Raw genomic sequence first — 19,425 nt, forward strand, 5'->3', positions numbered from 1 at the left:
ATCACTTATATATCTTGTTAAATAAAATGCACTATTTTCAGCGTATAATATAAGCTTAAAGGGAATGTCTACATCTAAAATCCACCCACTTGGATTCATCATTCTGTGCTAATTAATTTCTTAATATATAAGTAATCAGAACTCTAATTTTATACAGTCCCAAAATGTAAAATGACCACTAGGGGGAGCTTACATTAAAGAATATAGGACAGTGTGCTCCCTCTAGTGGTGGCTATGAGTAGCCTGAATTTTATCAGTAGATTTGCCAAAAATCTCTCTACCATCAAAACTAATCATAGAGATAAAGGATGCTCCCATACGCATTAGAATAAAGTCAGCCAAAACAGCTGATATCAGAGAGTTTAATATTTATGCCCGCCAACATTCCCAGACAGATGATGTTTGGAGGGTTTGTGAGGGCGGGATAGATGGTTCCAGTCTATTGGATTTCCAATGCTTGATTCTTTTGTTCTCCGGGAGTCTTTCTGATAGCGTTCCTGCTCATGGGCGAGTCAACAGCCAACAACTGTCCAATGTCTATGAAGATCTAAAAGGGCAATTCCAAAAAAATAAACTCATTCCCTAAAGATAACAGAGATGTTAAAAATTAAATGATACACTGTGTTAAGAGACAGGTTTGTAATATATTGTGGAGGATTGCAGCTTATATGGTCTCCCATTGCAGAAGGAGCGGTGGAGGAGGACAGGGCTCCTGTTGTGTCCAGTTACCTTACTGTAAAAACAGATCTGATCTGACATTTGTAAGGCTGAGGGGAACATGACTGTTCTGCCTGGATATGGATAGAGAATAGATCCTTGGGATTTTGGAGTATTTTTAGGCATAGCGTTCCTTTACACAGGATCAGTATTCCGCTGAGGACTCTTTATATTACAATTATAGAAAATGAGTTTTGCTACAGCTGAGCATCCTAGTGCTTGAGAAAAGAAATCCTTCTCTGACTCACACAGAAATATTACAGGTAAATCTTAATTTAGTGTTTCCCTTGCATAAAAGTAGTTGACCTGACATAGTTTTCTAAAGACAAATCCTGTTCCCGCTGTCACTTCCAATACCATGAACCCTGTGACAAAACCAAATCAAATGGAATAGAAAGCTTTCAGTGAACATCTTCTGTCCTGTGTGGACAACCAGATGTAGCAGAGTCAGGTGCACTCTATAAATAAAAGTATTCGGAGTCCTAAACGTTCCAACGTGTTTTCTGACCTCCAAGTCTACATCCATAGACATTAACAAGGAGCTGGTCCCTTTGCAAAGTGTTGGTGACTTTTATGCTCTTTCTCCTCAGCACTCTGTGACCCCTCTCTGTAACTTTGTGTGTCTACACAGTCCCCCAATCAGTATGATGTCCCACACATATAGCATGGTACACCCACAGAGCCTAAAACAAAGTAGAATACCCCCCACAGCACCCCAACAATGTATGATGATCCCACAGCTCTCCACACAGCATGATGTTCCTTACAGCTCTCCACACATGGTATGATGGTCATAACAGCTCCCCACACATAGTATGATAGTCCTCACAGACATCCCTATACACAATATGTCCCCCCCCAGCCCCTTCACATACACACACATACACTCTCCCCCAGACTGTATGATGGCCAACACATGGTATGATTGTCCTCACTGGCCTCTTATATACTGGATAATTCTTTACAGTCCCCCACATAGTATGATGGCCACCACATCCCCCCCACACATGGTATGATAGTCCTCACAGCCCTGTTATATACAGGATCATCCACCAAAACCCCCACATAATGTCATGGCCACCACAGACTCCAAAATGGTATGATGCTCTCACAAATTCTCTTATCAAGTGACAAACAAAAACAAAAAATAATAATGACCTCACTCCTTTTCACCCAGCACTTTGCTCCGGTCTTTGTTATGGGCACCGTAGCTCCGCACAGTAGATGTGATGTTATAACATCATCCCATTTGCTCCATGAGTCCTACAGGCTGAATGGTGGAAGAAGAAGCTGGTGGCTCCCTCCTCCACCATTATATTCATTGTTGTCTGCCTCCTGAGGATACAGGTGGTGGTGAAATCAGGACGCTGAGCGGGAGAGGACAACCGCATGGTGCAACCTTACGGTGCGACCTATGGGTCACTGATTTCATCTGTCTTGGTCTACACTTTGCCAAGACCTGACCTAGAGAGACAGAAGACCCCCATTATTCAAAACATTTTGGGGTTCGAGATCTTTATAGTAATAATGTCAGACACACCCTGTGGATATTCTGTAATTGAAATTGAAGGCTGTGCCATTTTAACAATAAGATATAAGGATTTTAAACAACGCCTTCCATCGGCTACATCGTGTTTAGAATTTACAATAAGTTTCTGCTTTTGGCTTTGGTCTTTATACGTAGGAAGAGAGATATAAATAATTCGGAGCGTAATATTAGTCTGTTCCTTCCAAAGTGCTGCATCCCTAATAGACTGTAGCCTCTATGACATAACTCACGGCGAAGCGCAAACACCCATCAATAGTGCAGCGGCTCATTTCATTGTCCTTAGTGCATGGAATCTTCATTATTTGTATTCTTGATAAAAGGCAGAATATTCAGCGGATCAGCACCAGTCCATTTACTGGAGAGAAATGATTTATCTAATCGCTAGTAGTGGTCGTCCTCTGCTTACTCGGGATATAAAGAGCCTCCATACTGACGGGACAGACACTGCTTGTCATATGAGAACTGTGTAGCTGTTTTTACTGTTTTTCTGAACATGTCTAGTTCAATGAAATTTAAAGGAATTGTCCAGTTTTGATAACTCTTTTTATTACAAGGGTTTTCGCATCTAAAGATGATCATGAGGTGTCGGCATGTTGTAGTCCCCAGCAATCAGCTGTCAATAAGTGTTTAATTTCCCTGCAGCGCCACCACAGGAGTAATGAAGTATGACATAGTTCTCAATTAAAAGGGTATTCTCAAGTTTTCTCCTGAAGAGTTCAGAGCAATGCAATCTACTTACAGTTTCTTTACTTCTTGGTTTCTTGCAGGGTGGGTTCTTTTACTTTAATCACAGTTCTGGTGAACAGAGCTGTAATATTAGTAGAACTATAAAGCTCAGCAAAAGTTGCTCAGCTGGTGAATTATAACTGCATCTCTTCAGGAGATGAGAGTAAGAGGATGGAGGTCAGAAATGAATACACAGTACAGAGTTGGCTGGGATGTTAAGAGTTAACCCCTCTTCTGGAATATAACTAATGTTTGTCACGCCGGTGTCTCGTGCAAGTGGTAAGCACTGCCCTATTCACCACATGCACCGCTTTACTCCTCCCAGTGTCTGAGCTACTTAGTGCTCCAGCTCTGCTATATATGCTGCTGCAGGAGAGCCTCCACCTGACGATAGAGAGGTGCGGCCGGTCCTTCCAGGAACTTGTAGCCCCTGGTTCCTGCAGTGATTAGCTTCCCTGTCCTATCCCTTGCCAGCAGGTGGTATATTAGACAGCTCCTCCCTCCACGCCTTGCCTGAGCTTAGCTTCTGTTGCAGGTAGTAACTTGGGCTCTGGCAAGGTGCAGTTTTGATCCATTTATCCTGTTACCATCCCAGCTTGTCTTCCCATTCTGTCTGGTCTTTCCACTTCTGACCACAGCTATGTACAGTACCTTCAATCTGTGCTGCCTGATCCGACCTTGGACCGCCTAACCACGCTTCTGTCTTTGCTTTCCTGTGCTCCACATTCCTGCCTATTACTTTTTTAATTTTTAAAATGCAAAAAATGACAGTGTATATATATATTTCCTAAATACAAAGGGAACGTGTCAACTTTAACTTTAGCCCTTTTAGAGATCATTTCATCTTCAACTTGCTTAACTATTCACAATAACAGTAAATTTGACCAGCCGTGCCCAAACTTTTACATGCCACTGTATCTATCTATCTAGAAATATAGCAGAAAAAAGGGGGAAACAGCACAGCAGACTTCCAGAAAAAAAAGTGGTGTTTATTGCCCAATGGCATGGTGACATTTCGGATACAATCCTATCTAGAAACATAACAATAAAAGCAGCACTTTTCCTTTCAAGCAAGTGTGCAAAGCTTCCAAGGTTATCACTAAAATCTCTTGCATTCAAAATATCCAAAAAATGGGGCAACATTCCAAAGTCAGATGACAAAATTGGATTTTAATCAACTTATACATTTGGCTCAATATGGCACTGCCTGCATTTTTTTGAGTATACTATCTATCTATCTATCTATCTATCTATCTATCTATCTATCTATCTATCTATTATCTGTCTATCTATCTATCTATCTATCTATCCATTAACTATCTATCTATCTATCATCTATCTATCTAATCTATCTATCTATCTATCTATCTATCTATCTATCTATCTATCTATCTATCTATCTATTATGTATCCATCTATAATCTATCTTTCTATTATCTATCTATCTATTATCTATCTATCTATCTATCTATCTATCTATCTATTATCTATCTATTTATAATCTATTATCTATCTATCTTCTATCTATTATCTATCTATCTATTATCTATCTATCATCTATCTATCTATTATCTATCTATTATCTGTCTATCTATCATCTATTATCTATCTATCATCTATCTATCCATCTATAATCTATCTATTGTCTATCTATCTATCATCTATCTATCTATCTATCATCTATCTATCATCTATTATCTATCTATCTATCTATTATCTATCTATTTATCTATCTATCATCTATTTATCTATCTATCTATCATCTATTATCTACCTATTATCTATCTATCATCTATTATCTATCTATCATCTATCTATCTATCTATCTATCTATCTATCTATCTGTTTTTCCTCACTAAATAGAAGAATATAAAGAGTCTGCTGGAATCTGCCTCCTATAAACCTGTTAGTTACAAAGCAATACTTACTCCTATGGTTTATTGCCTCCATGTGGCTATTGAACAGCAAGTGATAAAATTAAGAACCTGTGAATGTTGCACTAAAGATTAAAATAATGGCAAAACAATTAAAACTGTTTGTCCCCGTAGTCTCTTCTTACTATTCCTTTAAATCACCTGGACAAAGATGTTGTACTGGATGCCCTAGCATAAAAAAAAGTGTTTAGTAGTTTTCTGACAGGGATATGATGCCGTAGATCAGAGTACTCTGACGGTTTTGAGAATTGATAGAGTAACGTGACTTAAAACTGTGCTTCATCGAAAAAGTGTCTAATTCTGAAAAATCTTCATGAAACATAATTGGTGGTGATACTTAAACCAGGATTTTGTGTTAGATGTGTTTTTTAAATATTGTCAATATTTTATTTTTTCTATACCACAATTTTTATTAAAATTAGAAAAATAAATCATACAAATTTTGACACTGGCCACCAGGGCTTTCTTAGATTTCATTTCCTTTTGTTTCAGGAAATAACACATGTACACAGCCAGAATGATCTGACCCTATATTTTGCACTGAAGTATCTAAACAGCTGTGCCATCACCTATTGTGATTAGTGGATGCTGTGCATAGAGGTTTGACCTGTCCTTGTGTCCTCTGACGCTTTTGTTTAAAACAGACTTGGTGGCCAATGTGAAAATGACAATATTTCTAATATCATTTTTTAATAAAGATTCTAATATAAAAAAATGCACAAAAATTCATGTAACACAAAAACCCAATTTAAACAATAGGTCATTTTCTGAGGACAGATTACTTTAAATTATTGTGAGATGTAGCTATATTGTCACCGGGGACAGTGACTATGCAGAAGTTTCCCTCTATATTTTTCTTCTTGGCTTAGCATGTCCTGAGATGAGTGGTACAAGATAGACCAACTTGATATTAAAGATATGACTTTGTAAGTGTGGCACTGCTTGAGGGGCCACCAGCCCATTTTTCTGACTAATGGCCCCTTTAGCTTTTCTAGCACCTGGTGGTTTAGCATCATCGAGGGCGGGGGGCTCGCACAGCATTCAGCTACATGTGGCTGGACTCATGTCCGGTCGTAGCAACGTGCTCTGCTACTCGACACAACTTTTTAAAAAAAGAGAGGATGGTTCGTTACTTATATGGCAGGCAGGCATCCTCCTCTGTGTGCTGAGCTGTCTCTAGTGTCCGATCTGCCAGGGAGAGCTGTCCTGTGTTGTGTCCACTGTCCATAGTACTTAGGGTAACTCTGCAGCTAAAGATATCTGCTGCATTGCCCATCTTAGCTTTTACTGTGCTGAGATAAGTAGGAAGGGGAATATAACAAACGATAACTAAACATGGCAGGTTACAGTGTGTATATTTTCTTATGTGTGTATTTTTCTGTGCATTTTTCTATGTGTGTATGAACACGTGTATTTTCCTAGGTGTATGAACATGTGTCTGTGTATTTGCCTGTGTGCCTTTTCCAAAGTGTATGTATTTTTCTATATGTATGTAAGAGCACGTGTATATTCCTATATGAATATGAGCATGAGTGTGTATTTTACTGTGTATAATTATATATGTATGTTTGTATTTTCCTGTGTATGATTATATGTGTATGTGTGCATTTTCCTGTGTGTGATTATATGTGTATGTGTGTATTTTCCTGTGTATAATTATATGTGTATGTGTGTATTTTCCTGTGTGTGATTATATGTGTATGTGTGTATTTTCCTGTGTATAATTATATGTGTATGTGTGCATTTTCCTGTGTATAATTATATGTGTATGTGTGTATTTTCCTGTGTGTGATTATATGTGTATGTGTGTATTTTCCTGTGTATAATTATATGTGTATGTGTGTATTTTCCTGTGTGTGATTATATGTGTATGTGTGTATTTTCCTGTGTATAATTATATGTGTATGTGTGTATTTTCCTGTGTGTGATTATATGTGTATGTGTGTATTTTCCTGTGTGTGATTATATGTGCATGTGTGTATTTTCCTGTCTATAATTATATGTGTACTAGATGGTGGCCCGATTCTAACTCATCGGGTATTTTAGAATATGCATGTCCACGTAGTATATTGCCCAGCCCATGTAGTATATTGGTCAGCCACGTAGTATATTGCCCAGCGACATAGTATATTGCCCAGCCACATAGTATATTGCCCAGTTACGTAGTATATTGCCCAGTGACGTAGTATATTGTCCAGCCATGTAGTATATAGCCCATCCACGTAGTATATTGCCCAGCTATGTAGTATATTGCCCAGTGACGTAGTATATTGCCCAGTGACATAGTATACGGCACAGAGCCACGTAGTATATTGCCCAGTGACGTAGTATATTGCCCAGTGACGTAGTATATTGCACAGCGATGTAGTATACAGCACAGAGCCACGTAGTATATTGCCCAGCCACGTACTATATTGCCCAGCCACATAGTATATTGCACAGCGACGTAGTATATTGGCCAGCCACATAGTATATTGCCTAGCTACGTAGTAGATTGCCCAGCCACGTATGTCACAGGTTAAAAAATAAAAAATAAACATACTCACCTTCCGATCCGAGGGCCCCTTGTAGTTCTAACATATTCACCATACTTGTAGTTCTGTCGCCTGTGCGCGGTACAGGCTGCAGCTTCCGGTCCCAGGGTGTGATGACGTCGCAGTCACATGACCGTGACATCATGACAGGTCCTGCTCGCGCAGGCGCGCAGGGTCTGTGATGACGTCGCGGTCACATGACCGTGACGTCATGACAGTTCCTGCTTGCGCAAGTGCGCAGGGCCCGTGATGACATCGCGGTCACATGATCATGACGTCATAGCAGGTCCTTCTGCCATATGATAATTGGTACCGGAACCTGCCACTTGCACAGAGCGGTTACCGGAGGGTGGCGAGGAGCGGGAAAGGCAGCTGAAAGTGAGTATATAATGATTTTTTATTTTTTAAAATTATTTTTAACATTAGATCCTTGTACTATTGACGCTGCATAGGCAGCGTCAATAGTAGAAACTTGGTCACACAGGGTTAATAGCGGCGGTAACGGAGTGAGTTACTGGCGGCATAACGCGGTCCGTTACCGCTGGCATTAACCCTGTGTGAGCTGTGACTGCGGGAAGTATGGAGCGGCTGGCCGGCACTGACTGCAGGGGAGTAGGGAGGGAGTAATCGGACTGTGCCCGTCGCTGATTGGTCGCGGCAGCCATGACAGGCAGCTGGCGAGACCAATCAGCGAATGAATAACCGTTACGGAAGTTGCCGACAGACTGACGGAAGTGACCCTTAGACAATTATATAGTAGATGTGTGTATTTTCCTGTGTGTGATTATATGTGTATGTGTGTATTTTCCTGTGTATGATTATATGTGTATGTGTGCATTTTCCTGTGTATGATTATATGTGTATGTGTGTATTTTCCTGTGTATAATTATTTGTGTATGTGTGCATTTTCTTGTGTATAATTATATGTGTATGTGTGTATTTTCCTGTGTGTAATTATATGTGTATGTGTGTATTTTCCTGTGTATGATTATACTTGTATGTGTGCTTCCTGTGTGTAATTATATGTGTATGTGTGTATTTTCCTGTATATGATTATATGTGTATGTGTGTATTTTCTTGTGTATGACTATTTGTGTATGTGTGTATTTTCCTGTTTTTGTGTGTATTTTCCTGTGTATGATTATATGTATATGTTTGTATTTTCTTGTGTATGATTATATGTGCATGTGTGTATTTTCTTGTGTATGATTATATGTGCATGTGTGTATTTTCTTGTGTATGATTATATGTGTATGTGTGTATTTTCCTGTGTATGATTATATGCATATGTGTATATTTTCCTGTGTATCATTATATGTGTATGTTTGTATTTTACTGTGTTTGATTATATGCATATGTGTGAAATTTAACTGTGTATGATTATATGTGCATGTGTGTATTTTCTTGTGTATGATTATATGTGCATGTGTGTATTTTCTTGTGTATGATTATATGTGTATGTGTGTATTTTCCTGTGTATGATTATATGCATATGTGTATATTTTCCTGTGTATCATTATATGTGTATGTTTGTATTTTACTGTGTTTGATTATATGCATATGTGTGAAATTTAACTGTGTATGATTATATGTGCATGTGTGTATTTTCTTGTGTATGATTATATGTGTACTAGATTGTGGCCCGATTCTAATGCATCGGGTATTCTAGAATATGCATGTCCCCGTAGTATATGGACAATGATGATTCCAGAATTCGCGGCAGACTGTGCCCGTCGCTGATTGGTCGAGGCAACCTTTATGACATCATCGTCGCCATGGCAACCATTATGACATCTACGTCGATACTGTGCCCGTTGCTGATTGGTCGAGGCCTGGCGGCCTCGACCAATCAGAGACGCGGGATTTCCAGGACAGACAGACAGACAGACAGACAGACAGACAGACAGACAGACAGACAGACGGAAAAACCCTTAGACAATTATATATATAGATATATAGATGTGTGAAATTTAACTGTGTATGATTATATGTGCATGTGTGTATTTTCTTGTGTATGATTATATGTGAATGTGTGTATTTTCCTGTGTATGATTATATGTGTATGTGTATTTTCTTGTGTATGATTATATGTGTATGTGTGTGTTTTCCTGTGTATGTTTGTATTTTCCTGTGTATATGTATATTTTCCTGTGTATATGTGTATTTTTCTATGTGTCTATCCTTCTGTCTATTTTCCTACATGTGTATGAACTCATGTATATTCCTTTGCTTGTATTTTCCTATGTGTATGAGCATGTGTGGGGTGGGTATATATTCCTATGTGTGTATTTTTCTTTGTGGACAAGAGATAAGGTTGGAAATAGCGGCACTCACCACTGGTTACTTAAAACGGCAACTTTATTGGAGTTACATGGGCTAGACGTGTATAAAATACACTATTCAAGTATTTTTCTTTGTGGTTGTGCAAGTCTGTATTTTCACAAGGTGAAAATGGAACTCTTTGGCCGCAATGATCAAAGGTATTAGTGGAGAAGAATATCTCACCAACCATTAAGCATGGTGGTGGATCAATCATGCTTTGGGATTGTGTTGCAAAGTGAACAAATCTGTATGAGAGGGTAACAGTTGCACTTTGTCATTGATGCAACGGGGGCCAAAATGCCCCTCTGCCACATATTGTTAGGGCTGGCAGAACGCACCAAATAATTATTAGGATAGTATAAGGTGCGTTCGCAGCCCGGGGTCCACCGTACAGGGATGGAACCTGCTGCTGAGTAATGACTGACTACATGGTGGTATAATGTGGATACACACGGGTTAGCTTTACCCGGTATGAAGGAAGTGAACCCTGTTGCGTCACAGGGCCGCGGTACTGCACAAAGAGCGCAAGTAAAGAGTTACAGAACTCAAGACTCAGGGGAAGAGTTCCTCTAGACCTCTTGCGCTCGACACTGCTACTGGGGTGTCAGAGATCATTTAAACTAAGAATTTATTGCACAAGAGTGCATGCAGAGTCGCTCTGGCGGATGCCACTAACCACCCAAACTTGGGCCCGGAAAGCGCTCTAATAGCGCATGATGCCACACTGGCGGTCACTGCTAAGAGATGCAGTATCGTGTGCTAAATGTGTGGGATAGCACTGTCAGGTGCTAGATAGCTTCCACCATTTGCGAACAGTCAACAACTCTAGGGATGGGAATGATTTGGAGCTTTCATCCATTGACAGGCATACATCCACACAGACACGTTTGCAAGTTTACACTAGCGCATGGCTAAGCAGCCATACAAACCTTTTATAGTAGTAACGCTCCGGGACCTTCCTGATAGGAGCCGCAACAGGACCTGAGCATGTGACCCCCGACCTCCAATGGGAGGTCGTCCCATGGGCATGCTCAGTATGAGAAAAGCAGGACTTTGTCCCTGAAAGGCTTGCTCGTTGCTGATCAGTGCTGGCTACAAAGGCAAAGCCTGGAAAGGCAACAGTTCCCAAGTGCACAGTATCAGCTTGAGCCAGGCATTGGGACCGACATCTCTGCTGAGCAGGTTCCACTGCAGCTGGAGGGAATTGGGAGATGACGGCAGTGGACATGGCTCGAGATTCCCCCTGTGCAGCGGTGGGAACTCAACACCTAACACATATGAACATGAAACGACTTGGTACAGATTTTAAAAGTTTTAAGTTGCATCTATAATTGGGATTCATTCCATTCGGACTTTATAAAACAAACCTAAAACGTCTCCCAGATTTGTAAATCTATCACACAAATGGTCTGATGTAAACTTTCTCTTTAGTGGCTTTTTTTTAACATTAGTAAATGCACTATCTGACACTAGTGTTTATGCATAGTATGGCACTATTTGCGTTCACTTTTTGCCCCTATTATGTAATCTTTTGTATCATGTCATTACATACATTCTAGCTTGTGGCACTGGATGGTTGTATTTTCTAGTTACTGTATAATGGCAGTATTATTCTCCCTTTACTTCTCCAAGCCTACATTTTTTCCATAAAGAGTCCCCTTGGTCCAGTCTCACATTTACCAAGTGTTTCTATAATTTTTCATTGGGTTGACAGACATTACAAACTCAGCCCTTTTGCCTTTGACAAGCATAGCACTGCTACGTCTATGTTGCAACAATTGCTTTTGACTAGTTATGTTTGTGGAAAATAGATGTAGTCGCCCTGCCAGACTGTTCGGCTTAATTGCTGTAAATACAGACATTTCCCATCCTACAATTTTCCATCATTTTCTCAATAGTTTGTAAAAATAAAATGATGTATGGCAACAACAACAGCAGGTGTCCAGGCTCTGTCCTGTGTCTGTGACCTGTGCCTCCTGGAATAACACAACATTTGTATTATTATTATTGTTATTATTAATGCGTTATTATTGTTATTAGTAATGTATTACTATTATTACTATTATTATTATTATTTCTCATTATGTTTTGTAATATTCTGAGTGATCAGGAAAGTTCAGCTTGAATCAGTGTATCATTGCGATTCATGTCCTTTTTTTCCCCAATGATGGTGAGGAAAAGAAAGATCGGCTCTGTAGAATGTCAACATAACCAATCGTTTGTTATCGAGCGATTGGTGTCTAGCAGTGGCTTGCTTTGGTTAAAGTAAGTCTGTCAGCAGGGTTTTGCAATGTTTTGCTAAGAGATTCCAGAGATGTGTCACTTACAAGGCTGTATGTTGCGATTTCATTAAAATCAGTGTTTTATCAGCAGGAAATTATCACTAGAGGACTAGATGTCTCGGGCACCTAGTCAACTGCTCTGTATAACCCCACCCCCACCACTGATTTGCAGCTTTCTGCCTATCTATACACAGAAAGCAGCCAATCAGAGCTGTGGGCGGGGTTTTAAGGGGCTCAGCATTGTCAGCTCTGCTAGATCTGCAGCAGAGAAAACAGCGATAGTATCAAAATGACAGCAAGCAGCCCGGTAAGTGACACATCACTGGAATCAGGTTCTCAGCCACCACATTATGTTTCTCAGATTATATAGCAAAACCCTGCTGACAGATCCCCTTCATCCTACTGAGAATACATGCTTGTGATCACTGTATAGTGTGCATGATCCCTGCCATCATGGGTGTCTCCGGGCAGTCTCTTCCTACATCCCGCCTGTGGACTTTGGAGTAGAGTGGTGATTTTTTTTCTAGCGAGCGCACTTTGTTCTTGTAGTCAGGACCTCGACCATTAGTAATCACTCTTGCCATACATCATCCTGAAAAGCAACTTCTTAGCTTTCGAGAAATTCCTCCTCCTTTTGGACCACGTATGAATATTCACACTGATTTGCATCTCATTTCGAGCTGATCACGGGAAAAAGTTTGATGTCAGCACATTGTTCACTTTGTCCTCGGTCTGAATAAATACCGCCTGGCACACGGAGCTACGCCGAACATCAAACAGTGAGGAATAAATAAACCGTTGTTTTCTGTATTGTGGCGGAAAATGTCAGCGCTTTTCTGTTTACTCTGTGCCGAGCGTATGATTCATTCGTTAATGTGGGTAAAGCTTTTGCGTTTTCACATTTAAGGCTTTTGCCAAGTGACTGCACAGACGGCTCAACATATGATATTGTGCTTCAAATTAGGACTTCAATCTGAAACTCCTCTCAGAAGAGATGGAGGCAGGCTACTTGTTATTTAAGGTGATCTTGTTAAAGGGGTTGTTCTTGATGTAACAACAGCGCCACCCCTGTCTCTAGGCCGTGTCTGGTATTGCAACCTCCAATCAGGTGACTATGCGCTGCAATACCAGACACAAACCACAGACAGGTGTGGCACTGGTTCTAAAACAAATCAGATCATTTTTCCTTATCTTAAATATACCAACACTTTAATATAAGAAGTTTAACTCTATCTCAGCCATTCATAATTATGAATCAGGAATAACAGTATCTGAGTGTCGGACACAGGAGGATGATAGTACACAAAAAGCTCAGTAGTGAGGATTCTATAACTGCCATAGAAGTGGATAATTACAGAAACCGCATAGCCCACCGAGATATTCCATTTTCATATCAGCTCTTATGGCACATTTATATTTATATTCATGTTTGTTTGTTTTTCAAATTTCCCCTTTTTTAATTTTCTTATCCATTTTTTTCTTTGTTTTGTTACTCTTTTCTTTCACTTCTTTATGTACTTTCTTCTTGTTATATATATCTATATATATAAAATCATCTAAGGGGCACTTCCGTCTGTCTCTCTGTCACAGAAATCCCAAGTCACTGATTGGTCGCGGCCAGCCAGCCGCGACCAATCAGCGACAGGCACAGTCCGGCCGCGAAATGGCCGCTCCCTACTCCCCTGCAGTCCGTGCCTACTGCACGTCCCCCCAGTTAGCGCCCGTCGCCCACATAGCGTTTTAGCAGTCCGTTAAACAGACTGCTATATACTACATGGCTGTCTGTGTTATATAGTACGTGGGCTGTGTTATATACTACGTGGCTGTGCTATATACTACGTGGCTGCTATATACTATGTGGCTGCTATATACTATGTGGCTGCTATATACTACGTGGCTGTGCTATATACTGCGTGGCTGTGCTATATACTACATGGCTGTTCTATATACTATGTGGCTGTGCTATATACTACGGGCTGTGCTATATACTACGTGGCTGCTATATACTATGTGTCTGTGCTATATACTACGTGGCTGTGCTATATACTACTTACTACGTGGCTGTGTTATATACTACGTGGCTGTGTTATATGCTACGTGGCTGTACTATATCCTGCACCCCGAACCCCCGATATCCTGCGACCAATCAGCGACAGACACAGTCCAGCTGCGAATTGACGGGGGATTTAAACCACGCTTTGCTGATTGGTCGCTCCCGGCCAGCCGCGACCAATCAGCGATATTGGGATGGGATTTAAACACCGCTTCAGTGATTGGTCGCGCACAGCCGGCCGCAACCAATCAGCGATATTGGCGCAGTATTTAAACACCGCTTCAGTCATTGGTCATGCCCAGCCGCGGCCAATCAGCGATATTGGCACAGGATTTAAACACCGCTTCAGTGATTGGTAGCTCACGGCCGGAAGCGACCAAACAGCGATATTGGCACGGTATTTAAACACCGCTTCGGTCATTGGTCGTGCCCTGCCGGCCGCGACCAATCAGCTACAGCCACAGTCCAGCCGCGAATTGGCGCCAGATTTGAACCAGTCTTTGCTGATCGGCCAGCCGGGCGCAACCAATCAGCGATATTGGCGCGGAATTTAACCCCCACTCACAGCACGACGTACATACATACATACATACATACATATTCTAGAATACCCGATGCGTTAAAATCAGGCCACCATCTAGTATATATATATAAATATACTGTATACAATGTATTATATTATTATATTATTATTTATTTACTATTCTTATTATTTATTTATCATATATATTATTCCAACTTCTGTTTGTCTTGTGTACCTTTCGCATTTTCCTCTTGGCGCTTCCCAATTTTTTTATTATTTTTTAGGGTAGGTGCATGAAGGGCTTATTTTCTCTACAAAAGTGGATTTGTCCCATATTTTACCTTTTGCGTTGACAAAGGTGACACCATTAGTGAAATCTGCAGCATAAACTGATATATCTTGCAGTTTGGAATCTGCACCGTCAGTTAGTTTCTGCTGTGGATTTACTCTGCAGCATGAAGATGAAATTTGGTAAAATGTCATCAGCAATGCTGAAAATCCGGATGGAAAATTCACCGAGTATGTGTCCAGTTCCACATAATCTTACTCTTCATTTTTTACCTTCATTTCCTAAGTTTCTCCCCATATGCATCCTCTACTTTTATTATCATGTTTTTCTCTCTCAATTTCTTGTCACTTTATTTCCTTCTTTTCTTTCTTTGATTTCGTTCTTTTCCTCCCCCTCTTAGTTTTATTGCTTGGTTTTCCATTTTCCATCTTTATTTTCTCCCCATCCAATTCTTTTTGCTCTTATCTTCCTATGCTATTTTTTTCATACCTCTTCTAATCCTTATGTCTGTCGTTCTCCATTTCTTCATCTCTGCCTATTAAATCTGCATTTTTCTTCGCTTACCTTCTTGTCGGCGGCAGCTTCTTCTCCGTGATTTTCAGCACCTTATGTTCTTCATATACCCACGACTTCCTCCCCGTCTTCCTATACATTTCTCTCTTGTTTGATTCCAAATATTTGCACAGTGATATTGTGTATTTTTTAGAAAATGGATAATTGAGAAATAAGCAAAGAAACAATATTTAAGAATTTTGGAAATTGGAGAATTTCTTTCAATGCAAACTATTAACATTCAACTTTGGGTTTATTTTCTAAAGTTTTCTACACTATCTGGTATCCTTTAGGTCATTATATAAAATGTTGGCGGCATGGGGTATTTTCAGAAGAATAAAAAACTGAATATATACAGTATATATTCTATAAAAATTCTTCTGAAAATACCCTACGCCTTCTAACAGTTTATATAATGACTTTCTACTAGAAACATTGCATCACGCTCGCATTTTATCTCCGGATTTGGATGGAGCCGCTCTCATTCGTCAAGGAAATTGTTGTGGTTTGTAGGCACAATGGGCTTGGAGGGATGAAGGTGCAGTAAAATGTCTTTATAATTAACTAAGAAAAATATTGAGTTAAATCAAGAGAGACTGAAGAAGTCGGTAATTCCAGCATTATGCAGTATGTACTCTGTATTAATAATGTCTAAACCACAATTATTATGTTATGGGAGGCAGAGTTGTAAGACACACTTAATAAAATCAATCTGGTTAAAAATATCTTATACCGAGAGGCTGTATCCAATAGGAGGGTTTAATTGAAAATGCACTGGTGGAATAGGGTGAGTTGATACATAGCTATTCTTGGAAACGACAGCTCTTATTGCAATGAGATAATAGGATCAGGTCATCATGTATCATCAGGTAAAATTAATATTTGTATTGAAAGTCTGTTACTATTTTGGGTCTACAGCTCCTACGCAGATCCATGCATTTTCATAGTTACCGACCAACCCTGCATGTAGTTTAATCCTACAGTCATGCATTATTCCACTCTCTCCTTCCCTCTACAGAGAGTAGGTTAGTAAGATACAGGGCAGAGGGAAGGTGCTGTGAGTCGTGACATAGGAGTTCAGGATCACACAACATAGGTCGACATTAGAAATGGGCAGATCGATTAGCGGTACTCTGGTCCATTGACTAGGTCAGTAGTCTCTGGCCTCTGGACAGGAGAATAGGAATCGCCTACCTTCTGGGTCTTGATTAGTTGGGCTTTGTGATGTCATCTGTGCATCATGATGTAATGGTGATGTCATGCCAGACCGGCTAATCAAAAATACTGCCCTAGCTGATGGACTGGAGTCCAGTGAATTAAACCACCCATGACTTTTGGCATGGGAGCTTTGTATAGAAAACAATAATATTTTGCTGATTGGGTAGCTTTCAAATCACTTCCCTTCAAGGAACACCAACACTGCTTTTGATTAGCTGGGATGGTGCGACATCACGCAGTAATGATGATGTCATACCAAACCGGCAAATCAAAAGCCATACTGGGGATTTCAAAAGGCAAGAGATTCGTGAGCCAGAACCTACTGATCTCACTAATGTAATGGAGTCCAACAAATTAATTCACCCATCTCTAGTTGACCTAGGAGCTCTGTACACAAAACAGTAAAATGTTGCTGGACAGGAAGTTGCCAAATCTCTTACTTTCCAGGAACCCAGGAATGACATCTGATTAGCTGGGCTGCCGTGACGTCATCTGTGCGTCATGCCGACCAGACCAACTAATCAAAAGCCTCATCGGGGATCCCAAAAGTCAAGAGATTCGTGAGCTAGAGACTACTGACCTCGTCAATGGACTGGAGCCACGAAAATTGATCCACCCATCTCTAGTCGGCCTAGGGGCTCTGTACACAAATCAATAACCTTTTGCAAAGTAGCTTTATGTTTTATACATAGTGTTGAGCATTCCGATACCGCAAGTATCAGGTATCGGCCGATACTTGCGGTATCAGAATTCCGATACCGAGATCCGATACTTTTGTGGTATCGGGAATCGGTATCGGGATTAATATCAATGTGTAAAAGAAAGAATTAAAATAAAAAATAGGGATATACTCACCTCTCCGGCGGCCCCTGGACTTTACCACCGTAACCGGGAGCCGTTGTACCTAAGAATGCGCGCTTGAAGGGCCTTAGATGACGCCACGGCGCTCTGATTGGTCCGTAGCGGTCGCGTGACCGCTACGCGACCAATCACAAAGCCGTGACGTCACCTAAGGTCTTTCAAGCGCTTGAAAGACCTTAGGTGACGTCACGGCTTTGTGATTGGTCGCGTAGCGGTCACGCGACCGCTACGGACCAATCAGAGCGCCGTGACATCATCTAAGGCCCTTCAAGCGCGCATTCTTAGGTACAACGGCTCCCAGTTACGGCGGTAAAGTCCAGGCTGCGTCGGAGAGGTGAGTATAGCAATATTTTTTATTTTAATTCTTTCTTTTACACATTGATATGGATCCCAGGGCCTGAAGGAGAGTTTCCTCTCCTTCAGACCCTGGGAACCATACAGGATACCGTCCGATACTTGGTGTCCCATTGACTTGTATTGGTATCGGGTATCGGTATCGTATTAGATCCGATACTTTGCCGGTATCGGCCGATACTTTCCGATACCGATACTTTCAAGTATCGGACGGTATCGCTCAACACTATTTATACACATTTGAAAAATATAAAATGTTTGTTAAATTATGCAAACTATTAATCATTATATGATGATATAAACTCTAAAAAAGCTACAAACTTGCAAAAAGTTGCAGCATATATCACGGCAGCTCAACAAGGGTTGTATGTAAATCCAAATACATAGTATAATTAATTAATTTAATATATATATAAAAATTGTTCATTACTTTCAGCTTCTGGCCATCCTTAGGAAGAAGAAAGAAATGTTTTGTCTTCTTTTTGACAGTCAGTATGTAACGAAATGCCTTTGGTCAATGTGCATCAGGTACCAAAGAACTTTTTTAAAACAAGTTGGCTTTTCAATGTGTTTGATTTATTCCTCGGAGTGGGTCAGAGAAATGGTTAAACACCGACGCATTGCTTTTTGACAAATTGTGTTGCCAGTATTTTTTAAAGGATATTGCATTGTAAAATCAATAAGCTAACTTTAGCACTTGGTTTGTGTTCAATAATATATTCCTCAAGGAGTTTCTTGGGATGTAATTTTATATGTCTTTGAATTGCTCTAAAAGTTTACATTAATAACTCAAGGGACATTAATTTTGGTGGAAAAAGGGTAAAAATCTCATCTCTAAAAATTAATTCAGATGTGATTCATTTTTTTGTCATTATTTGGATTATTATAAAACTTGCAAAAATAATTTATACTGTAACATTTTTCATGTAAAGCCTTTTCTTTTTAATTAACTTATTTATTCAGTTTTTTTCTTGGCACTTCTCAACTGACCATGTACACTTTTTTTCAGCAACTTAACAGGGAATATTTTTGCTTGTGTTATTTAAATGAACTAAATCTTTGTTTTTACATTTTTGATGACATTTGTTTACATAAAAAATAAAAAAAGTCAATAAAATATCAAATTAAAGTATAACGTTTAGGAAAGGATTCATGCTTTGTTAATGAGTCAATTTCAGGTTGTCTTATCATGACAGCTATTTTCCATATAATATATTAGCGCATATGATTATCATTGAGCGTTTATTACGTGAGACCTTTCTACTCTGAATTATGGCCGAGAATCACTATTTGGCCGGAGTCACACTAGACTGTAATACAGACGAGTGCAATGCGATAAAAAATCGCATAGCACTCGGCCCAATGTTAATCTATGGGGCAGCTCCTATTATCCTTTGTTTTCTCGGCCGTATTCAGGATCCAAGTGAAATTGCAGCATGCTGCGATTGTCAGCGATTGGCATAAACTCATATGAACTCGAGCGTGAGAAAATATTCTGAAAAATTCCCATG

General features: G+C 40.0%; 1 protein-coding gene and 1 long non-coding RNA gene across 10 annotated transcripts in view; one reads left to right on the forward strand and one right to left on the reverse strand.

The window, feature by feature from the left end:
- Positions 1-19,425, forward strand: part of CAMTA1 (calmodulin binding transcription activator 1) — a 2,053,806-nt gene that overhangs the window by 962,544 nt on the left and 1,071,837 nt on the right. The window lies entirely within an intron of this gene.
- On the reverse strand, positions 362-16,703 carry LOC143768890 (uncharacterized). Of its 3 annotated transcripts, none has more exons than XR_013214102.1 (3): positions 16,676-16,703; positions 15,494-15,588; positions 362-547 (listed from the first exon to the last, which is right to left on the reverse strand). It is a non-coding gene; the product is annotated as an uncharacterized LOC143768890 (long non-coding RNA). The 3 variants fall into 3 exon arrangements; XR_013214101.1 differs by lacking the exon at positions 16,676-16,703 and adding an exon at positions 16,433-16,661; XR_013214100.1 differs by lacking the exon at positions 16,676-16,703 and adding an exon at positions 16,384-16,661.

The sequence above is a fragment of the Ranitomeya variabilis genome, chromosome 4 (assembly GCF_051348905.1).
Source record: "Ranitomeya variabilis isolate aRanVar5 chromosome 4, aRanVar5.hap1, whole genome shotgun sequence".
Taxonomy (NCBI): Eukaryota; Metazoa; Chordata; class Amphibia; order Anura; family Dendrobatidae; genus Ranitomeya; species Ranitomeya variabilis.